We start from the raw sequence: 24,839 nt of genomic DNA, 5'->3' as shown, positions 1-24,839 counted from the left end.
TTCACCTCTCTCTGAGCCCAAACTCAGAGACCAGGGGCAATTTTTTAAGCACCAAACATGGCTGCGCAGCTTCTCAAATGGAAATGTATTCCACTCACAATGTAACGGTACTCCACGCTCCAGGAACTGTATTTATGTGATTACTTGCAGCCAATGTGGCATCCAATATGTTGGTGAGACAGGCAACACACTTCTGACCAGATTCACCCAGCACAGGTACAATGTGTTAAGGAAAAGGAACACACACACACATTTGGTGAAACACTTCCTGTCACACGGCTGGAAATCGGTCAAAGCAACAGTGATACAGGCAAACCCCAGATGGACAGCTCAGCAGAGGAGGAAGGCTGAAAGAGGCTGGATTGCCAAATTAGACACTGTACACCCTAAGGGGTTAAATGAAAAAAGTTTTTAAAGGGACATAAAATCCACACAGTGTACATAATTGTTGTTTATTAGTGTCTTGTTGTTGCTATGCTTGTTGCCATGCTTGTTATACTCATCATCATTATTGCTGTTATCATCATTCCACCGGTCTCTGTATATATTTGCTGAAGCACCCTGACCATGAGGTTTTATCCTAACCTTAACCGGCTCGAAACCTGCGCTGGATTTAACCTCATCTTTGATGCCCAGCCCTGAATTCAATCCTGACCCTAACCACCTTGAACCCCATATTGGTTTGACCCTTGACCCCAAAAACCCTCCTCTCCTTCCCCCCCCCCCCCCCCCCCCCCCCCCTCCCTCCCCGTTCTCCCTCTCCCTCACCCTTTTCTCTCGCTCTCCCTCCCTCCCTCCTCCCCTCCCTCCCCATCTGGAGGCCTCATGCTCAGGATGCTAAAACAATCCCTTTTCAGGGCACCAAATCGGGGACATGGTTCCTTGAGCCGGGAGCAAGGATGGCCTGTGCATTGGGACCCAATCGGGCCCCCACCTTACCCTCTCCTAACCGGCCTGCGCCCCTTGTCCACCCACTCCTGGAGCCCTCTGTCCTTACACAAAGCACTGTATATATGTGTGTATATTCAATAACTGTACATATTATCAACATAATTCGAATTGTGATACTGTTCTTTTAACTCTCATATGGAGAAAGACTTTATGTGGAAACTGTATATTTCTATACACAGATTACTGTCATCCGGTGTACATATTGTTTGATTGTATATATCATCAACGCCATTTTGTTTGTGATGATTTTTATTTAACTCTCATATGGAGAGTAATGTTTTGTGAAAACTGTATTCCTCTTCACAAATTACGGTGGGCCAAAATGCTCCTGAACACTGCAAACAAGTAAGCATCCAATCAATTTAAACTTTAAAGGGACCTCTGACTCATGGAGCAGATACTCTTCTCATTGGTCGAGGAGACCCGCAAAGTTTGAATTTGGACTTGCGCAGTGTACACACAGAACATAACTGAGATTTTGTTATGCTGTATTCATTCTTCTAGTAAGCCAGCCTGAAGAAGGTTCATGCGAACCGAAACGTCGCGTTATTGGCTTACTTTTATGTATATTTGTTCACTTTTGAACTTTTGTACTGAGCAAAAATAAAGCTCCTAGTTGATGTACTAAGTTAAACGTGAGTGTCATCAGTTTGCGCACAGCTGCTTAACATTGCTAGCACAGTCACAAGTGACCAGTTAGTTAAGTTAAAGCCACGAGTGAGACCGCAAACATGCCCACGTTTACAGCAGAGGACCGGTGGACCACCGTCCGACGACGTGGAAACCGGAGAGGAGATCGCGGCTTTGCGAGCGACCGGAGATCACCCCGGCGTACCAGCTACCCGTCCCGCAACAGACGCCGGACCTACGCATCGGTGGTGAGAGGACGTGACTACCGGGATGAGAGAGAAATCCCGCACGTATGGCAGCACAACCAGCGGAGAGAACGGCCGACTGAGGATCGCTATGCTGCCCAACACAGAGATCGGACTGAACGAGAGCAGCGGTTTGAACGGGGGCGAGCCCAGGACACACGGGGAGATCGCTACTTCACGAGCGACCGGAGGTCACCCCGACGGACCAGCTACCCGTCCCGCAATGGGCGCCGGACCTACGCATCGGTAGTGAGAGGACGGGACCACCGGGAGGTGAGAGAAATCCCGCACACATGGCAGCCAAACCAGCAGAGATGGCGAACGACTGCGGACCACCATACTGCCCGTCACCGAGAGCGGCGTTTTGAACAGAGACCAGCCCAGAATAGACGGTATGTGAAACACGCCAGATCCGAGCGATCTGAGCCTCCCACGAACAAAATACCGTCTGATGACCCAGACTTTTCTATCAAAGTGCGTATTATTCATAGACTCATTAAATCAGTCCACCACCTTAAAAATGTCTCAAGGGATGCATACCCGCCCTCTTTGAATAAAATAGCCCAGAACTTGATGACTGTTGTTAAGCCGGCCGTCCCAAATGAACGGACACAGGCGCTGATTGAGGGTAATGCTCAAAACTGGGCGCACAACACTGTTTCAATCCTCCGTGAACATTATTCTGAGGCGATGGAGGAGGAATTAAAAAGCCTTTTTGAGCTCCCTAAGCAGGACTGGAGGGGACCCTTTGAAGTGGCGACATCCTGGGCCAAACGCAACCTGGGCCGCCGCCTCCAGCCTGAGGCGCTAGAACAGACCGAGGCAGTCATCGTAGCTAGGCTGGCAGACACCAGATCGGCAGAGCGGGGCCATACAGCCGGCAAGCCGAGACGACAACCAGAGGCGAGGGAGGACCTGATACAACCCGACCCTGTCGAACCTCCGGTGGAGGTGTTGCAGCCAGCCTCCTCCCACACACGACCTGCCACACCACAGCCCAGCACCAGCCGGGCCATTAAAGTTACTGCGCAGACCCATGCTCCGCCTGTAGCGAGCGCTGTAACCATGGTGACAGCGACGACCATGACTGACCCCATCAGAGGTGACTGGTCACCCCTCACAGAGGGACTGGTGGAGGAGAACGGTGACCTGAGGCCCACCACCACCCCTCAGGAAGATCCTCCTGAACCAGAGCCTGAACCAATGTCATCTAAAGACCAGAGAGTGAGAAGGGTCCTCGACGCTCTCCACGTGACCCCCACTGGGGAGAAGTCACCTCCACCCACTCAGCCTCCACAGCCTTCTGAGAACATGGAGATCGAGGTAATGGACCTCACACAGGGGGAATCCACCCCCACCAAATCCAAGGGAGGCAGAAGAACAGCGCCCAAATCCCCGACAGCTTCACGCTCCAGCCTGCCACGCACCACTCAGGATAAACTGAAATCCTGCGTGCAGACCCGCCTCCAAACGAGGAGAATTGAGGAATCCTCCTTGTCTCCTCCCTCTTCACCAGGTACACCCATTCAGCAAACGCACCCTCCAACAAGACACCCGAACACGCAGAAGAAACTGGAAGACTGGAGTCTTCACATCAGAGAAACATCACTCATCATGGGTGACTCAAATGTGTGCAAACTCCCATCCTTTTCAGCACCAGGAATACAAATTGACAGTTTTCCCGGGGCGAAATGGTGCCACGCACAAGCCCTTTTGGAAAAAGCGACCTGCGACGAAGATTTGGAAACACTGGTGTTATCTTTTGGCCTAAACAATAGGTCACAAAGAGACAAAGACACACCGGTCACAGAGCTGAAAAAGGCACTGCAGACAGCCCAGGAAAGATTTCCTGAGGCCGACATCTACATTCCAGCTATTAACTTTTCCTCAACTCTGCCCCGGAATGAGCAGGAAACACTGCTACATTTGAACACTTTTATTGCAGGTCTGGACGAACACATACCCACTCTTCCTGATTCAATGTTCCACACAGAAAAGGACAATATCCACTGGACTGATAAGACAGCGATGTGTATGTTGGAGCATTGGAGCAACTATGTAAATGTTGTATCCCCGTGAACCCAGCTAACAGGGAGGGGGTAAGTGATGTCAATTGCAACAGTGTCATCAATTTATCTAAACACTTTCAGCCTTCCACTGCTCAGCGGACCCTTTTAAGTAGGGGCCTTAATTTTATTCCCACAAAGGGCCACAATAAAAATTTCATATTACAATGTAGATACGACATTCAACAATATCACAGAAGGGTCAAATTGGCTATACATTATGGAGATAAATCTGACACAGAAATCCAACCCTTCACTCCCAAATCTAATTGGTCTCCTCCCTTGGGTCAGCTTCCACATGAGGTGTCCACCTTGGTGAAAGCTGATTATGAATATTTTGATAATCATTTCCACATTGACCGCATCAAACCTAACTTAAAGGGAGAAGAAACCAAAGCTCTAAAAGAACTAAGAGAAAATAAACAAATAATTATAAAACCGGCAGACAAAGGAAGTGCTGTGGTCATCCTGGACAGAGATCAATATTTACAGGAGGGCTACAGACAACTAAATGATACAACATACTACTCAAAATTGAAGAAACCCATCTATTTGGACACACTGCCTATTGTGGAGAAAATAATTAATAATCTTTATCAAAAGAAATTCATTAATATGAAACAGAAAAACTATTTATTGGGCTCCTCTGAGCCAAGAGGAAGGCTGTTTTATTTGCTTCCCAAAATCCACAAAGACCCGGCAAAGTGGTCTGTACCATTCCAGGTGCCTCCCGGGCGTCCCATTGTATCTGATTGTGAAAGTGAAACATACTACACAGCAGAATATCTGGACTTTTTCCTGAACCCCTTGTCCACAAAGCATGACAGTTATATTAAAGACACATATGACTTTGTGGAGAAGGTGAAACAGGCAGAGGTACCCCCAAACTCATTTCTTTTCTCGATTGACATTGACAGCCTTTATACCAATATTGATATTAAGGAGGGAATGAACTCCATTAGGAATATTTTCCACAAATATCCAGAAAAGAAAAGGCCAGAAAAAGAATTATTGCAATTATTGGAAATCAATCTGACAAGAAATGACTTTGAGTTCAACGGGGACTACTTCTTACAAATAAAAGGGACAGCCATGGGTAAGAAATTTGCCCCAGCATACGCCAACATATTCATGGCTGAATGGGAAACTGCAGCCCTGGCAAAATGTAATAAAAAACCGCTGTATTATTACAGGTTTCTTGATGACATCTGGGGAGTATGGCCTCATTCTGAACAAGACTTTGAAACGTTTCTAACCACTCTGAATGATCACAATGACTCAATTAAACTTAAATCCACAATTAGCGACTCTACAATTGACTTCTTGGACACAACCACCTTTAAAGGCCCAAATTTTTCACAGACCCACAAATTGGACATTAAAGTGTTTTTCAAACCCACGGACACGCATGCATTGTTATATAAAACAAGCTTCCACCCGAAACATACCTTTGCTGGTCTAATTAAGTCCCAATTATTGCGATTCCACAGAATCTGCACCCAGCGGAGTGATTTCAGAGCAGCGACCAAAATTCTATTTGCAGCTCTCGCCACTAGGGGGTACTGTCGTTCTTTCCTTAGGAAATGTTTTAAATCATTCCTACAGACCAAACCTATTGATCTGACCCCTATCCTACCAGTGATTGTGACATATGCCCCATCAACATGTAAACTGATCAGAGTGATTAAGAACAACTTTCAAGATCTTGTCCAGAAAACCCAATTACTGGGTGATCATAAGGTGATAGCGGCCTTTAAGAGGAATAAAAACCTGAGGGATTTCCTCATTAAGGCAAAACTTTCACCTCTCTCTGAGCCCAAACTCAGAGACCAGGGGCAATTTTTTAAGCACCAAACATGGCTGCGCAGCTTCTCAAATGGAAATGTATTCCACTCACAATGTAACGGTACTCCACGCTCCAGGAACTGTATTTATGTGATTACTTGCAGCCAATGTGGCATCCAATATGTTGGTGAGACAGGCAACACACTTCTGACCAGATTCACCCAGCACAGGTACAATGTGTTAAGGAAAAGGAACACACACACACATTTGGTGAAACACTTCCTGTCACACGGCTGGAAATCGGTCAAAGCAACAGTGATACAGGCAAACCCCAGATGGACAGCTCAGCAGAGGAGGAAGGCTGAAAGAGGCTGGATTGCCAAATTAGACACTGTACACCCTAAGGGGTTAAATGAAAAAAGTTTTTAAAGGGACATAAAATCCACACAGTGTACATAATTGTTGTTTATTGGTGTCTTGTTGTTGCTATGCTTGTTGCCATGCTTGTTATACTCATCATCATTATTGCTGTTATCATCATTCCACCGGTCTCTGTATATATTTGCTGAAGCACCCTGACCATGAGGTTTTATCCTAACCTTAACCGGCTCGAAACCTGCGCTGGATTTAACCTCATCTTTGATGCCCAGCCCTGAATTCAATCCTGACCCTAACCACCTTGAACCCCATATTGGTTTGACCCTTGACCCCAAAAACCCTCCTCTCCTTCCCCCCCCCCCCCCCCCCCCCCCCCCTCCCTCCCCGTTCTCCCTCTCCCTCACCCTTTTCTCTCGCTCTCCCTCCCTCCCTCCTCCCCTCCCTCCCCATCTGGAGGCCTCATGCTCAGGATGCTAAAACAATCCCTTTTCAGGGCACCAAATCGGGGACATGGTTCCTTGAGCCGGGAGCAAGGATGGCCTGTGCATTGGGACCCAATCGGGCCCCCACCTTACCCTCTCCTAACCCCTAACCCTAACCCTAACCCTAACCCCTAACCCCCTAACCCTAACTCTAATGCAATGAGGGGAAACCAGACTCAAAATCAGATACAACAGGGAGAACAGAATAGACTAACTCTAATGCAATGAGGGGAAACCAGACTCAAAATCAGATACAACAGGGAGAACAGAATAGACTTATGCCACTAGTTACCACTTACTCGCGTTCTCATCTACCATTGCATCATCAACTCAAAACAAACTTTAAGAAATACACCTCTGGTTTGATACGACTCCAAGACTGCAGAGTGATTTCAGCCCACAGGAGGAACAAGAATCTGAGAGATATGCTCGTCAGGGCCAAGTTGCCAGAACAGATGAGACGTATAAGATCGGGGAAACCCAATCATTGGGCCTTTAAACCGAAACGGTTCTTGTATAATCCTTATGGGAAAATAGGGGCACCCATCTTACAGAGAATGTCCCTAAACACGAGCAACATCGTTTATTGCATCTGTTGCGAAGAATGTGGTCTACTCTATGTGGGTGAAACAGGTCAAACTCTGTTGGAGAGGTTAAAACAACATATTTACAATATTGAGAGGAATGGACTGGACACTCCACTAGTATTGCATTTTCAAATTCACACATTACAACATCTGAGTATAACGGGACTTCAAACCTGTGCGACATGGACGGAGGGCCAGAGGAGGAGATATGAGAGATTGTGGATTTCCAGACTGCGAACTCAACATCCACGGGGCCTGAACGCAGTCTGAATTGCTCCCTTTCAATTGTATTGACAATTATTGCTGTTTTGTGAGACTCTTGACATGACAATAAAAGCTGGAGAGGTACATGCTGGGGCAAAAAAAAGAATATTGTGTCTTCAATTGAAATTTTCTTCTTCTAATGAGAGTGATAATAGACTGGTTTGCCACAAGGGGTGAGACATGAGTGACAGTGACCAGGCAGCTGTTGCCAGTGCACCGGACTCACAACAGTGACTGTACAAGATCAATAGGCCCCTAACCTAACCTAGCCAGATGCCAGAAGCCTGGGCACCTCACCCTGTTTCACCTCTAATCATTCTGTCCCCAGAAAAGCCACTTGAGGGAGACATTTAGCTTTTGATCATGTATAAGCACCATGTAAGAGTAACCGAAGGGGGATTATCTTAGACTTCAACATAAAATCATGGATATGAACTTCTGTGTGTGGTGTTTAACCCCTGGGAGCTCTAACTGGAATGTATAATGGAAGGAAACTGACTATAAGTGATGCCATTATTAAAGGAACAGGAAGCAAATAAACTATATTTTTTTTGGAAGGAGATACATACACACATGAATTTTTGTTATAGATTTAATTAAAAGGTAGCAAATAAGATAACATCTGGTACATGATAATGTACATATGAGTTGTATATGAAGTATGGAAAAAAGGAAAATAGAACCGCTTGTACCTGACTCTCCTGCCCTAAACCTAAAAGGTTTTTGGATTGGCCCTCCCTCCATGTCTCTGGCCTATTCCGACAGCACCATCAGAGGCTCTTTGATGTATGTGAAACACTAATTCGAATCCTGCCAATTGTTTTTTGAAAATAAACTGGTGATTCTCCCTCCCCAGATCTGTTATCCTAATCCTAACCATTTCAATCCCTAACCCTTTTGGTTTATTTCCCCTCCCATCCCACTCCCCTTTTCCTGAGGCTTTGGGGGCGGGACTTGGTTCCCACCCTCAAGACCTTAAATCATTGCATCTGTGCATCTCTCTCTGTGTATCCCTCTGAAGAAGCAGCATGTCCTGCGAAACGTAAGGGAGAAAAGACTGAATTGGGCCAAAACTTTAGACCTCAGCCCAGATTTCTAGTTTTAAGTTGCCAAATTTGGCTTTTGATTTTTTATCTAAATGATTTTAATCATATACAGTTAAATAAATTGGATTTTAAATATGTCAGTATGAGGCTCTTTATCTTGCCGGCCTGCAAATTCCTCTCAGCCTAACAGAGAAGAAAAACCATTTTGAAAACAAGTGGATTAGGACGAGAAGGAACAAAAAAACTCTTTTTTGAACTTAAAGAAAGCAATAGAGACTTCCTCCTTGTGGGATTATTTCAAGCACAAATGTGACTGTGAGTGGGAACTAACCTTTTCCATCTGAGGACAGATTTTCCACTCCAGGACTACAGAGGCCTAGAGGTTTCCATATTTCTGGAAGAAGGCGGCTCAGGAATCCTTCAGACACATCCAGGTAGGCCTCCTACTGACTATGGCTTTTTCCAACAGGTCTGGAGCGGCCCACTTCAGCCGGACAGAGAGATTTGACACAGACACACAGACAAATACACACAATAGAAATAGGAACGGGAGGGAGCAGAGGGGGAGGGAAAAGAATAGAAATGGGATTCGATTTCCTAGACAAATTAAGCAATCTACTAATTATCAACCTCTGGATGTTCAAACTAGGCAGTTGACCAAACAATATTTTAAATTAATACAGGCAATTCATCATAAAGCAATCATAGACTCAGCTATTGCAAACAAAGATCCACCAAGAGGGATGGCAAAACAAGTGACTAAACTCACAAGTTTCATTAAACCAGCCTCACCTTCTGAGGAGGTTCAAAGGGCAGTAGAGAGAAACACTAAACAGTGGTTAGAGAACAACTTACTGGCGCTGCAAGAACATTATATTAATGTGATTACAAACTATGCCAACCTTGCCTTTAATGAAAATGCTCTTCGAATCGCAATTGCTTGGGCAGGAAAAAGATATAAGGCCAGACTAACTCAATCTACTGTGGAAACTATACAGAACTTCTTCTCAGGGGAGGGAGAATCACTTGATGGGTCAGTGTATGCAGAATCATTCCCTGATAGGTCACTGGAGGGAAACTCAACATCAGACTTTGACATAGATAGTGAAGGAGATTTTCCACCATTACAAAGACTAGAACGAGAACATCACCGGTCCCTTTACCCTAAAGTGATAGTTGAGAAGCAGATTAGACCAACGGCTGCGGCCTTAGATGATAGAGGGAGGAACAGCCAGGGCCTAGATAGGGTCCAGCCACCCCTACGGGACTCTCAGTCCACTCCGTATGGAGAGGAATTAACAACAGACCCTCACATGAATGGGCCATTAGAGGTGACCCGTAATCGAACCCTCTCCCCTATAATACCAATATCTACAATCAAGGAAAACAATTTGGCTGCACCCACCCAGGTCCATTCAGGGACATGTGAAGCTGATAGTAGCCAAAAGAGGTCTGTCTCTCCGCCTCCCACCCTACAGCCTTCACGACAAGGAGCTGTGGAGGAGAGAGATCAACAACATAGGGAGACAGAAAATAGACCCCCCTTTTCAACATTGGATAGTGACTTTACAACAGATATGGGTAATCGGATCGAAACAGCTGGTAAACTCAATAAAAGCGAGGGCAATATAAGATCAAATAAACATCATCCGAGATTCACAAAACTTACTAATGTATCTCTTCACCAGCCTACACAGGTTAGAAGCAATGTGGTGGTTTCTCAGAATGACCCGGATTTACAAATCCATGGCCTTGACCAGGAGAGTGGCACTCACCATCATCTTCTCTCTCATTCTACTGCCACAGCAGTAAAATACAGGTTACAGACTGAAGGGAGTGCCGCTGTAATGGACACAGGAACAGGAGAGCGAGACACCGCTAAAAGAGTAACGGGAAATAACAACAACATGATGATGCAGGGCCCGGTCAAGGGCAATAATGCCGACTGTGGGACACAAACGACCTCATCTGACCCAAAAATTACTCTTGTTGCGGGCTCCCTAAATGTGTCAGCGGCAACCTTACATCAAAAACTAAACAACTCAAATCAAATGACTGAGAGAGAGAAAGACAAATATGTACATTTTCCAAATACTCATAAGGCCCGAAAAGGGAGAAAGATCATGGATTGGCAATTTAAATGTAACAAACCAATTTGGTTTCTGGGGGATTCTAACCTCTATCGTATGCCACCACATTGCTCAGGAGAGATTCAGGTTGATAGTTATCCAGGCGCGTCGTTCTATCACTTTAATCAGATCTTGGAAAAAACCCCTCCGCATGCACTGGTGAAGCTGGTGGTGCTGTCGGTGGGTATTAATAATAGAGACCAGGACCCACATAAAACATCCATAAAACAACTTAGAATGCTCTACAGGAAGGCTCAGTCTGTTTTCCCCAATGCAAATATTTATTTCCCACTGATTAACTATTCGCACCTTCTACCTCAGGAGCAGAAATACAACTTAGACATTGTTAATGACTTCGCGCTGAAGCGTTTGCCTGTAATAAGCCGTATAGCCGAGGACCAATTCCATACGGTCACAGATAACATCCACTGGACTCAGGAAACGGCGGGGCGAATATTCAAGCATTGGTGCAGTGAATTGAAATTGGATTTTTAACTCCTATTGAGCCTAATATGGGGGATCGCCCTTCAGACTTTACTCGGGCTCACTGTAGGGAGAAACAGTCTTCCATCTTCTGTTTACAGTCTTTCACTGATCCACCTAATAGTATCCAATTGGATTCTGATTCACCTACAGATGGGATACATGATTTGAAATCCCCTAAACACGGTTGGTGTGCTGAGGGGAGTAATATATTAAATTTATCAACCTTATTCCGACCCACTGCGCGACAAATAGAACTATTGGAGAAAGGGCTTTCTTACATTCCAACCCCAAATATACTAGATAGGGAGGAGTTATGGAGGGACATTTCCTTATATCACAGGAGGATTAAACTCTTGGACCATTTTGGTGAGGATAAAAAGGATGGGGACTGTAGGACTCGTTTTACGCTACCATCTAATTGGGAACCCACTTGGGGCCAGTTAGATGAGAGAGTGAGAAAGTTAATTGAAGCCGACTTGCGGGATTCTGCTGGATTCCGACTGTGGAGCAGGGGTACTGATGGTGTGGGAGGTGAGGATATGGAAGTGATTAGGGAACTTCAACAAAATAAAAACATTATTTTTAAACCAGCAGATAAGGGTTCCAAGATTGTGATTTTGGATAAACATCAATATGTTCTGGAAGCTAATAGACAGCTGGCTAATGGTAAATACTACAGAGCTATTGAGAACAGTATTCAACAGAACACACAACTCCAAGTTCGTAGTATCGTGAGTAAATTATATAATAAAAAATATATTACTGCAAAACAAAGGGATTTTTTATATGGCCCAGATGAACCTCGGAATAGACAGTTTTACCTTCTTCCGAAGATCCATAAAGATCCCCAGACGTGGACAGTACCAAACGTGATTCCGTCAGGGAGGCCCATTGTATCGGACTGTAGCAGTGCGACTTATAACATCTCCCTTTATATAGATCACTTTCTGGGACCTCTCTCGGTTAAACATCCTAGTTATCTGAAAGATACATATCACTTCCTGGAACTTATCAAACCAATACGATTACCAATAAATACGCAACTCTTCACAATTGATATTGAAAGTCTTTATACAAACATTAATACTGAATTAGGTTTAAGCACAATAAAAAATATCTTGGAACAGCATCCAGATCCTAAGAGACCGGACGCAGAACTCTTGCAGCTGTTGGAAATCTGTTTGAGGTGTAATGATTTTGAATTTGCGGGGAGACAATATTTACAGGTTCAGGGTACAGCTATGGGACATAGATATGCCCCTTCTTATGCTAACCTATATATGAGCCAATGGGAATGTGAGGCCCTGAGAAAGTGTCCGCATAAACCAACCTTCTATTTTAGGTTCTTAGATGACATCATAGGGGCGTGGCCCCATGGTGAACATAAATTCACTGAATTTATCAACATCTTGAATAGTCATCATCCCTCCATTAAAGTCAAATATGAAATACATCCAATACAGGTCAATTTCTTGGACACGACAGTATTTTTAGAACAACTGGGTCAAAATCTGAAAATTTCTACTAAGGTTTATTTTAAACCTACAGATTGCCATGCTCTCTTGCACAAGAGCAGCTACCATCCCAAACACACTTTTAAGGGTATCATAAAGTCCCAAATCATCAGGTTCTATAGAATTTCTTCAAAGGAATCAGATCTTCAGGATGCAATTGGCATATTATTCCGGAGCCTCAGGAAGAGGGGATATTCTAGTAGGTTCCTTAGAACAATTAAGAGCAGCACCCTTGCTGGACTAAACTCTAATGCAATGAGGGGAAACCAGACTCAAAATCAGATACAACAGGGAGAACAGAATAGACTTATGCCACTAGTTACCACTTACTCGCGTTCTCATCTACCATTGCATCATCAACTCAAAACAAACTTTAAGAAATACACCTCTGGTTTGATACGACTCCAAGACTGCAGAGTGATTTCAGCCCACAGGAGGAACAAGAATCTGAGAGATATGCTCGTCAGGGCCAAGTTGCCAGAACAGATGAGACGTATAAGATCGGGGAAACCCAATCATTGGGCCTTTAAACCGAAACGGTTCTTGTATAATCCTTATGGGAAAATAGGGGCACCCATCTTACAGAGAATGTCCCTAAACACGAGCAACATCGTTTATTGCATCTGTTGCGAAGAATGTGGTCTACTCTATGTGGGTGAAACAGGTCAAACTCTGTTGGAGAGGTTAAAACAACATATTTACAATATTGAGAGGAATGGACTGGACACTCCACTAGTATTGCATTTTCAAATTCACACATTACAACATCTGAGTATAACGGGACTTCAAACCTGTGCGACATGGACGGAGGGCCAGAGGAGGAGATATGAGAGATTGTGGATTTCCAGACTGCGAACTCAACATCCACGGGGCCTGAACGCAGTCTGAATTGCTCCCTTTCAATTGTATTGACAATTATTGCTGTTTTGTGAGACTCTTGACATGACAATAAAAGCTGGAGAGGTACATGCTGGGGCAAAAAAAAGAATATTGTGTCTTCAATTGAAATTTTCTTCTTCTAATGAGAGTGATAATAGACTGGTTTGCCACAAGGGGTGAGACATGAGTGACAGTGACCAGGCAGCTGTTGCCAGTGCACCGGACTCACAACAGTGACTGTACAAGATCAATAGGCCCCTAACCTAACCTAGCCAGATGCCAGAAGCCTGGGCACCTCACCCTGTTTCACCTCTAATCATTCTGTCCCCAGAAAAGCCACTTGAGGGAGACATTTAGCTTTTGATCATGTATAAGCACCATGTAAGAGTAACCGAAGGGGGATTATCTTAGACTTCAACATAAAATCATGGATATGAACTTCTGTGTGTGGTGTTTAACCCCTGGGAGCTCTAACTGGAATGTATAATGGAAGGAAACTGACTATAAGTGATGCCATTATTAAAGGAACAGGAAGCAAATAAACTATATTTTTTTTGGAAGGAGATACATACACACATGAATTTTTGTTATAGATTTAATTAAAAGGTAGCAAATAAGATAACATCTGGTACATGATAATGTACATATGAGTTGTATATGAAGTATGGAAAAAAGGAAAATAGAACCGCTTGTACCTGACTCTCCTGCCCTAAACCTAAAAGGTTTTTGGATTGGCCCTCCCTCCATGTCTCTGGCCTATTCCGACAGCACCATCAGAGGCTCTTTGATGTATGTGAAACACTAATTCGAATCCTGCCAATTGTTTTTTGAAAATAAACTGGTGATTCTCCCTCCCCAGATCTGTTATCCTAATCCTAACCATTTCAATCCCTAACCCTTTTGGTTTATTTCCCCTCCCATCCCACTCCCCTTTTCCTGAGGCTTTGGGGGCGGGACTTGGTTCCCACCCTCAAGACCTTAAATCATTGCATCTGTGCATCTCTCTCTGTGTATCCCTCTGAAGAAGCAGCATGTCCTGCGAAACGTAAGGGAGAAAAGACTGAATTGGGCCAAAACTTTAGACCTCAGCCCAGATTTCTAGTTTTAAGTTGCCAAATTTGGCTTTTGATTTTTTATCTAAATGATTTTAATCATATACAGTTAAATAAATTGGATTTTAAATATGTCAGTATGAGGCTCTTTATCTTGCCGGCCTGCAAATTCCTCTCAGCCTAACAGAGAAGAAAAACCATTTTGAAAACAAGTGGATTAGGACGAGAAGGAACAAAAAAACTCTTTTTTGAACTTAAAGAAAGCAATAGAGACTTCCTCCTTGTGGGATTATTTCAAGCACAAATGTGACTGTGAGTGGGAACTAACCTTTTCCATCTGAGGACAGATTTTCCACTCCAGGACTACAGAGGCCTAGAGGTTTCCATATTTCTGGAAGAAGGCGGCTCAGGAATCCTTCAGACACATCCAGGTAGGCCTCCTACTGACTATGGCTTTTTCCAACAGGTCTGGAGCGGCCCACTTCAGCCGGACAGAGAGATTTGACACAGACACACAGACAAATACACACAATAGAAATAGGAACGGGAGGGAGCAGAGGGGGAGGGAAAAGAATAGAAATGGGATTCGATTTCCTAGACAAATTAAGCAATCTACTAATTATCAACCTCTGGATGTTCAAACTAGGCAGTTGACCAAACAATATTTTAAATTAATACAGGCAATTCATCATAAAGCAATCATAGACTCAGCTATTGCAAACAAAGATCCACCAAGAGGGATGGCAAAACAAGTGACTAAACTCACAAGTTTCATTAAACCAGCCTCACCTTCTGAGGAGGTTCAAAGGGCAGTAGAGAGAAACACTAAACAGTGGTTAGAGAACAACTTACTGGCGCTGCAAGAACATTATATTAATGTGATTACAAACTATGCCAACCTTGCCTTTAATGAAAATGCTCTTCGAATCGCAATTGCTTGGGCAGGAAAAAGATATAAGGCCAGACTAACTCAATCTACTGTGGAAACTATACAGAACTTCTTCTCAGGGGAGGGAGAATCACTTGATGGGTCAGTGTATGCAGAATCATTCCCTGATAGGTCACTGGAGGGAAACTCAACATCAGACTTTGACATAGATAGTGAAGGAGATTTTCCACCATTACAAAGACTAGAACGAGAACATCACCGGTCCCTTTACCCTAAAGTGATAGTTGAGAAGCAGATTAGACCAACGGCTGCGGCCTTAGATGATAGAGGGAGGAACAGCCAGGGCCTAGATAGGGTCCAGCCACCCCTACGGGACTCTCAGTCCACTCCGTATGGAGAGGAATTAACAACAGACCCTCACATGAATGGGCCATTAGAGGTGACCCGTAATCGAACCCTCTCCCCTATAATACCAATATCTACAATCAAGGAAAACAATTTGGCTGCACCCACCCAGGTCCATTCAGGGACATGTGAAGCTGATAGTAGCCAAAAGAGGTCTGTCTCTCCGCCTCCCACCCTACAGCCTTCACGACAAGGAGCTGTGGAGGAGAGAGATCAACAACATAGGGAGACAGAAAATAGACCCCCCTTTTCAACATTGGATAGTGACTTTACAACAGATATGGGTAATCGGATCGAAACAGCTGGTAAACTCAATAAAAGCGAGGGCAATATAAGATCAAATAAACATCATCCGAGATTCACAAAACTTACTAATGTATCTCTTCACCAGCCTACACAGGTTAGAAGCAATGTGGTGGTTTCTCAGAATGACCCGGATTTACAAATCCATGGCCTTGACCAGGAGAGTGGCACTCACCATCATCTTCTCTCTCATTCTACTGCCACAGCAGTAAAATACAGGTTACAGACTGAAGGGAGTGCCGCTGTAATGGACACAGGAACAGGAGAGCGAGACACCGCTAAAAGAGTAACGGGAAATAACAACAACATGATGATGCAGGGCCCGGTCAAGGGCAATAATGCCGACTGTGGGACACAAACGACCTCATCTGACCCAAAAATTACTCTTGTTGCGGGCTCCCTAAATGTGTCAGCGGCAACCTTACATCAAAAACTAAACAACTCAAATCAAATGACTGAGAGAGAGAAAGACAAATATGTACATTTTCCAAATACTCATAAGGCCCGAAAAGGGAGAAAGATCATGGATTGGCAATTTAAATGTAACAAACCAATTTGGTTTCTGGGGGATTCTAACCTCTATCGTATGCCACCACATTGCTCAGGAGAGATTCAGGTTGATAGTTATCCAGGCGCGTCGTTCTATCACTTTAATCAGATCTTGGAAAAAACCCCTCCGCATGCACTGGTGAAGCTGGTGGTGCTGTCGGTGGGTATTAATAATAGAGACCAGGACCCACATAAAACATCCATAAAACAACTTAGAATGCTCTACAGGAAGGCTCAGTCTGTTTTCCCCAATGCAAATATTTATTTCCCACTGATTAACTATTCGCACCTTCTACCTCAGGAGCAGAAATACAACTTAGACATTGTTAATGACTTCGCGCTGAAGCGTTTGCCTGTAATAAGCCGTATAGCCGAGGACCAATTCCATACGGTCACAGATAACATCCACTGGACTCAGGAAACGGCGGGGCGAATATTCAAGCATTGGTGCAGTGAATTGAAATTGGATTTTTAACTCCTATTGAGCCTAATATGGGGGATCGCCCTTCAGACTTTACTCGGGCTCACTGTAGGGAGAAACAGTCTTCCATCTTCTGTTTACAGTCTTTCACTGATCCACCTAATAGTATCCAATTGGATTCTGATTCACCTACAGATGGGATACATGATTTGAAATCCCCTAAACACGGTTGGTGTGCTGAGGGGAGTAATATATTAAATTTATCAACCTTATTCCGACCCACTGCGCGACAAATAGAACTATTGGAGAAAGGGCTTTCTTACATTCCAACCCCAAATATACTAGATAGGGAGGAGTTATGGAGGGACATTTCCTTATATCACAGGAGGATTAAACTCTTGGACCATTTTGGTGAGGATAAAAAGGATGGGGACTGTAGGACTCGTTTTACGCTACCATCTAATTGGGAACCCACTTGGGGCCAGTTAGATGAGAGAGTGAGAAAGTTAATTGAAGCCGACTTGCGGGATTCTGCTGGATTCCGACTGTGGAGCAGGGGTACTGATGGTGTGGGAGGTGAGGATATGGAAGTGATTAGGGAACTTCAACAAAATAAAAACATTATTTTTAAACCAGCAGATAAGGGTTCCAAGATTGTGATTTTGGATAAACATCAATATGTTCTGGAAGCTAATAGACAGCTGGCTAATGGTAAATACTACAGAGCTATTGAGAACAGTATTCAACAGAACACACAACTCCAAGTTCGTAGTATCGTGAGTAAATTATATAATAAAAAATATATTACTGCAAAACAAAGGGATTTTTTATATGGCCCAGATGAACCTCGGAATAGACAGTTTTACCTTCTTCCGAAGATCCATAAAGATCCCCAGACGTGGACAGTACCAAACGTGATTCCGTCAGGGAGGCCCATTGTATCGGACTGTAGCAGTGCGACTTATAACATCTCCCTTTATATAGATCACTTTCTGGGACCTCTCTCGGTTAAACATCCTAGTTATCTGAAAGATACATATCACTTCCTGGAACTTATCAAACCAATACGATTACCAATAAATACGCAACTCTTCACAATTGATATTGAAAGTCTTTATACAAACATTAATACTGAATTAGGTTTAAGCACAATAAAAAATATCTTGGAACAGCATCCAGATCCTAAGAGACCGGACGCAGAACTCTTGCAGCTGTTGGAAATCTGTTTGAGGTGTAATGATTTTGAATTTGCGGGGAGACAATATTTACAGGTTCAGGGTACAGCTATGGGACATAGATATGCCCCTTCTTATGCTAACCTATATATGAGCCAATGGGAATGTGAGGCCCTGAGAAAGTGTCCGCATAAACCAACCTTCTATTTTAGGTTCTTAGATGACATCATAGGGGCGTGGCCCCATGGTGAACATAAATTCACTGAATTTATCAACATCTTGAATAGCCATCATCCCTCCATTAAAGTCAAATATGAAATACATCCAATACAGGTCAATTTCTTGGACACGACAGTATTTTTAGAACAACTGGGTCAAAATCTGAAAATTTCTACTAAGGTTTATTTTAAACCTACAGATTGCCATGCTCTCTTGCACAAGAGCAGCTACCATCCCAAACACACTTTTAAGGGTATCATAAAGTCCCAAATCATCAGGTTCTATAGAATTTCTTCAAAGGAATCAGATCTTCAGGATGCAATTGGCATATTATTCCGGAGCCTCAGGAAGAGGGGATATTCTAGTAGGTTCCTTAGAACAATTAAGAGCAGCACCCTTGCTGGACTAAACTCTAATGCAATGAGGGGAAACCAGACTCAAAATCAGATACAACAGGGAGAACAGAATAGACTTATGCCACTAGTTACCACTTACTCGCGTTCTCATCTACCATTGCATCATCAACTCAAAACAAACTTTAAGAAATACACCTCTGGTTTGATACGACTCCAAGACTGCAGAGTGATTTCAGCCCACAGGAGGAACAAGAATCTGAGAGATATGCTCGTCAGGGCCAAGTTGCCAGAACAGATGAGACGTATAAGATCGGGGAAACCCAATCATTGGGCCTTTAAACCGAAACGGTTCTTGTATAATCCTTATGGGAAAATAGGGGCACCCATCTTACAGAGAATGTCCCTAAACACGAGCAACATCGTTTATTGCATCTGTTGCGAAGAATGTGGTCTACTCTATGTGGGTGAAACAGGTCAAACTCTGTTGGAGAGGTTAAAACAACATATTTACAATATTGAGAGGAATGGACTGGACACTCCACTAGTATTGCATTTTCAAATTCACACATTACAACATCTGAGTATAACGGGACTTCAAACCTGTGCGACATGGACGGAGGGCCAGAGGAGGAGATATGAGAGATTGTGGATTTCCAGACTGCGAACTCAACATCCACGGGGCCTGAACGCAGTCTGAATTGCTCCCTTTCAATTGTATTGACAATTATTGCTGTTTTGTGAGACTCTTGACATGACAATAAAAGCTGGAGAGGTACATGCTGGGGCAAAAAAAAGAATATTGTGTCTTCAATTGAAATTTTCTTCTTCTAATGAGAGTGATAATAGACTGGTTTGCCACAAGGGGTGAGACATGAGTGACAGTGACCAGGCAGCTGTTGCCAGTGCACCGGACTCACAACAGTGACTGTACAAGATCAATAGGCCCCTAACCTAACCTAGCCAGATGCCAGAAGCCTGGGCACCTCACCCTGTTTCACCTCTAATCATTCTGTCCCCAGAAAAGCCACTTGAGGGAGACATTTAGCTTTTGATCATGTATAAGCACCATGTAAGAGTAACCGAAGGGGGATTATCTTAGACTTCAACATAAAATCATGGATATGAACTTCTGTGTGTGGTGTTTAACCCCTGGGAGCTCTAACTGGAATGTATAATGGAAGGAAACTGACTATAAGTGATGCCATTATTAAAGGAACAGGAAGCAAATAAACTATATTTTTTTTGGAAGGAGATACATACACACATGAATTTTTGTTATAGATTTAATTAAAAGGTAGCAAATAAGATAACATCTGGTACATGATAATGTACATATGAGTTGTATATGAAGTATGGAAAAAAGGAAAATAGAACCGCTTGTACCTGACTCTCCTGCCCTAAACCTAAAAGGTTTTTGGATTGGCCCTCCCTCCATGTCTCTGGCCTATTCCGACAGCACCATCAGAGGCTCTTTGATGTATGTGAAACACTAATTCGAATCCTGCCAATTGTTTTTTGAAAATAAACTGGTGATTCTCCCTCCCCAGATCTGTTATCCTAATCCTAACCATTTCAATCCCTAACCCTTTTGGTTTATTTCCCCTCCCATCCCACTCCCCTTTTCCTGAGGCTTTGGGGGCGGGACTTGGTTCCCACCCTCAAGACCTTAAATCATTGCATCTGTGCATCTCTCTCTGTGTATCCCTCTGAAGAAGCAGCATGTCCTGCGAAACGTAAGGGAGAAAAGACTGAATTGGGCCAAAACTTTAGACCTCAGCCCAGATTTCTAGTTTTAAGTTGCCAAATTTGGCTTTTGATTTTTTATCTAAATGATTTTAATCATATACAGTTAAATAAATTGGATTTTAAATATGTCAGTATGAGGCTCTTTATCTTGCCGGCCTGCAAATTCCTCTCAGCCTAACAGAGAAGAAAAACCATTTTGAAAACAAGTGGATTAGGACGAGAAGGAACAAAAAAACTCTTTTTTGAACTTAAAGAAAGCAATAGAGACTTCCTCCTTGTGGGATTATTTCAAGCACAAATGTGACTGTGAGTGGGAACTAACCTTTTCCATCTGAGGACAGATTTTCCACTCCAGGACTACAGAGGCCTAGAGGTTTCCATATTTCTGGAAGAAGGCGGCTCAGGAATCCTTCAGACACATCCAGGTAGGCCTCCTACTGACTATGGCTTTTTCCAACAGGTCTGGAGCGGCCCACTTCAGCCGGACAGAGAGATTTGACACAGACACACAGACAAATACACACAATAGAAATAGGAACGGGAGGGAGCAGAGGGGGAGGGAAAAGAATAGAAATGGGATTCGATTTCCTAGACAAATTAAGCAATCTACTAATTATCAACCTCTGGATGTTCAAACTAGGCAGTTGACCAAACAATATTTTAAATTAATACAGGCAATTCATCATAAAGCAATCATAGACTCAGCTATTGCAAACAAAGATCCACCAAGAGGGATGGCAAAACAAGTGACTAAACTCACAAGTTTCATTAAACCAGCCTCACCTTCTGAGGAGGTTCAAAGGGCAGTAGAGAGAAACACTAAACAGTGGTTAGAGAACAACTTACTGGCGCTGCAAGAACATTATATTAATGTGATTACAAACTATGCCAACCTTGCCTTTAATGAAAATGCTCTTCGAATCGCAATTGCTTGGGCAGGAAAAAGATATAAGGCCAGACTAACTCAATCTACTGTGGAAACTATACAGAACTTCTTCTCAGGGGAGGGAGAATCACTTGATGGGTCAGTGTATGCAGAATCATTCCCTGATAGGTCACTGGAGGGAAACTCAACATCAGACTTTGACATAGATAGTGAAGGAGATTTTCCACCATTACAAAGACTAGAACGAGAACATCACCGGTCCCTTTACCCTAAAGTGATAGTTGAGAAGCAGATTAGACCAACGGCTGCGGCCTTAGATGATAGAGGGAGGAACAGCCAGGGCCTAGATAGGGTCCAGCCACCCCTACGGGACTCTCAGTCCACTCCGTATGGAGAGGAATTAACAACAGACCCTCACATGAATGGGCCATTAGAGGTGACCCGTAATCGAACCCTCTCCCCTATAATACCAATATCTACAATCAAGGAAAACAATTTGGCTGCACCCACCCAGGTCCATTCAGGGACATGTGAAGCTGATAGTAGCCAAAAGAGGTCTGTCTCTCCGCCTCCCACCCTACAGCCTTCACGACAAGGAGCTGTGGAGGAGAGAGATCAACAACATAGGGAGACAGAAAATAGACCCCCCTTTTCAACATTGGATAGTGACTTTACAACAGATATGGGTAATCGGATCGAAACAGCTGGTAAACTCAATAAAAGCGAGGGCAATATAAGATCAAATAAACATCATCCGAGATTCACAAAACTTACTAATGTATCTCTTCACCAGCCTACACAGGTTAGAAGCAATGTGGTGGTTTCTCAGAATGACCCGGATTTACAAATCCATGGCCTTGACCAGGAGAGTGGCACTCACCATCATCTTCTCTCTCATTCTACTGCCACAGCAGTAAAATACAGGTTACAGACTGAAGGGAGTGCCGCTGTAATGGACACAGGAACAGGAGAGCGAGACACCGCTAAAAGAGTAACGGGAAATAACAACAACATGATGATGCAGGGCCCGGTCAAGGGCAATAATGCCGACTGTGGGACACAAACGACCTCATCTGACCCAAAAATTACTCTTGTTGCGGGCTCCCTAAATGTGTCAGCGGCAACCTTACATCAAAAACTAAACAACTCAAATCAAATGACTGAGAGAGAGAAAGACAAATATGTACATTTTCCAAATACTCATAAGGCCCGAAAAGGGAGAAAGATCATGGATTGGCAATTTAAATGTAACAAACCAATTTGGTTTCTGGGGGATTCTAACCTCTATCGTATGCCACCACATTGCTCAGGAGAGATTCAGGTTGATAGTTATCCAGGCGCGTCGTTCTATCACTTTAATCAGATCTTGGAAAAAACCCCTCCGCATGCACTGGTGAAGCTGGTGGTGCTGTCGGTGGGTATTAATAATAGAGACCAGGACCCACATAAAACATCCATAAAACAACTTAGAATGCTCTACAGGAAGGCTCAGTCTGTTTTCCCCAATGCAAATATTTATTTCCCACTGATTAACTATTCGCACCTTCTACCTCAGGAGCAGAAATACAACTTAGACATTGTTAATGACTTCGCGCTGAAGCGTTTGCCTGTAATAAGCCGTATAGCCGAGGACCAATTCCATACGGTCACAGATAACATCCACTGGACTCAGGAAACGGCGGGGCGAATATTCAAGCATTGGTGCAGTGAATTGAAATTGGATTTTTAACTCCTATTGAGCCTAATATGGGGGATCGCCCTTCAGACTTTACTCGGGCTCACTGTAGGGAGAAACAGTCTTCCATCTTCTGTTTACAGTCTTTCACTGATCCACCTAATAGTATCCAATTGGATTCTGATTCACCTACAGATGGGATACATGATTTGAAATCCCCTAAACACGGTTGGTGTGCTGAGGGGAGTAATATATTAAATTTATCAACCTTATTCCGACCCACTGCGCGACAAATAGAACTATTGGAGAAAGGGCTTTCTTACATTCCAACCCCAAATATACTAGATAGGGAGGAGTTATGGAGGGACATTTCCTTATATCACAGGAGGATTAAACTCTTGGACCATTTTGGTGAGGATAAAAAGGATGGGGACTGTAGGACTCGTTTTACGCTACCATCTAATTGGGAACCCACTTGGGGCCAGTTAGATGAGAGAGTGAGAAAGTTAATTGAAGCCGACTTGCGGGATTCTGCTGGATTCCGACTGTGGAGCAGGGGTACTGATGGTGTGGGAGGTGAGGATATGGAAGTGATTAGGGAACTTCAACAAAATAAAAACATTATTTTTAAACCAGCAGATAAGGGTTCCAAGATTGTGATTTTGGATAAACATCAATATGTTCTGGAAGCTAATAGACAGCTGGCTAATGGTAAATACTACAGAGCTATTGAGAACAGTATTCAACAGAACACACAACTCCAAGTTCGTAGTATCGTGAGTAAATTATATAATAAAAAATATATTACTGCAAAACAAAGGGATTTTTTATATGGCCCAGATGAACCTCGGAATAGACAGTTTTACCTTCTTCCGAAGATCCATAAAGATCCCCAGACGTGGACAGTACCAAACGTGATTCCGTCAGGGAGGCCCATTGTATCGGACTGTAGCAGTGCGACTTATAACATCTCCCTTTATATAGATCACTTTCTGGGACCTCTCTCGGTTAAACATCCTAGTTATCTGAAAGATACATATCACTTCCTGGAACTTATCAAACCAATACGATTACCAATAAATACGCAACTCTTCACAATTGATATTGAAAGTCTTTATACAAACATTAATACTGAATTAGGTTTAAGCACAATAAAAAATATCTTGGAACAGCATCCAGATCCTAAGAGACCGGACGCAGAACTCTTGCAGCTGTTGGAAATCTGTTTGAGGTGTAATGATTTTGAATTTGCGGGGAGACAATATTTACAGGTTCAGGGTACAGCTATGGGACATAGATATGCCCCTTCTTATGCTAACCTATATATGAGCCAATGGGAATGTGAGGCCCTGAGAAAGTGTCCGCATAAACCAACCTTCTATTTTAGGTTCTTAGATGACATCATAGGGGCGTGGCCCCATGGTGAACATAAATTCACTGAATTTATCAACATCTTGAATAGTCATCATCCCTCCATTAAAGTCAAATATGAAATACATCCAATACAGGTCAATTTCTTGGACACGACAGTATTTTTAGAACAACTGGGTCAAAATCTGAAAATTTCTACTAAGGTTTATTTTAAACCTACAGATTGCCATGCTCTCTTGCACAAGAGCAGCTACCATCCCAAACACACTTTTAAGGGTATCATAAAGTCCCAAATCATCAGGTTCTATAGAATTTCTTCAAAGGAATCAGATCTTCAGGATGCAATTGGC

Source organism: Rhamphochromis longiceps, unplaced genomic scaffold, assembly GCF_057381845.1.
Source record: "Rhamphochromis longiceps isolate RC_006_pf unplaced genomic scaffold, R_longiceps_female_GT1.1 unmapped_scaffold_5, whole genome shotgun sequence".
NCBI classification, from domain to species: Eukaryota; Metazoa; Chordata; class Actinopteri; order Cichliformes; family Cichlidae; genus Rhamphochromis; species Rhamphochromis longiceps.
Note: the sequence above shows the minus strand (reverse complement) of the source record.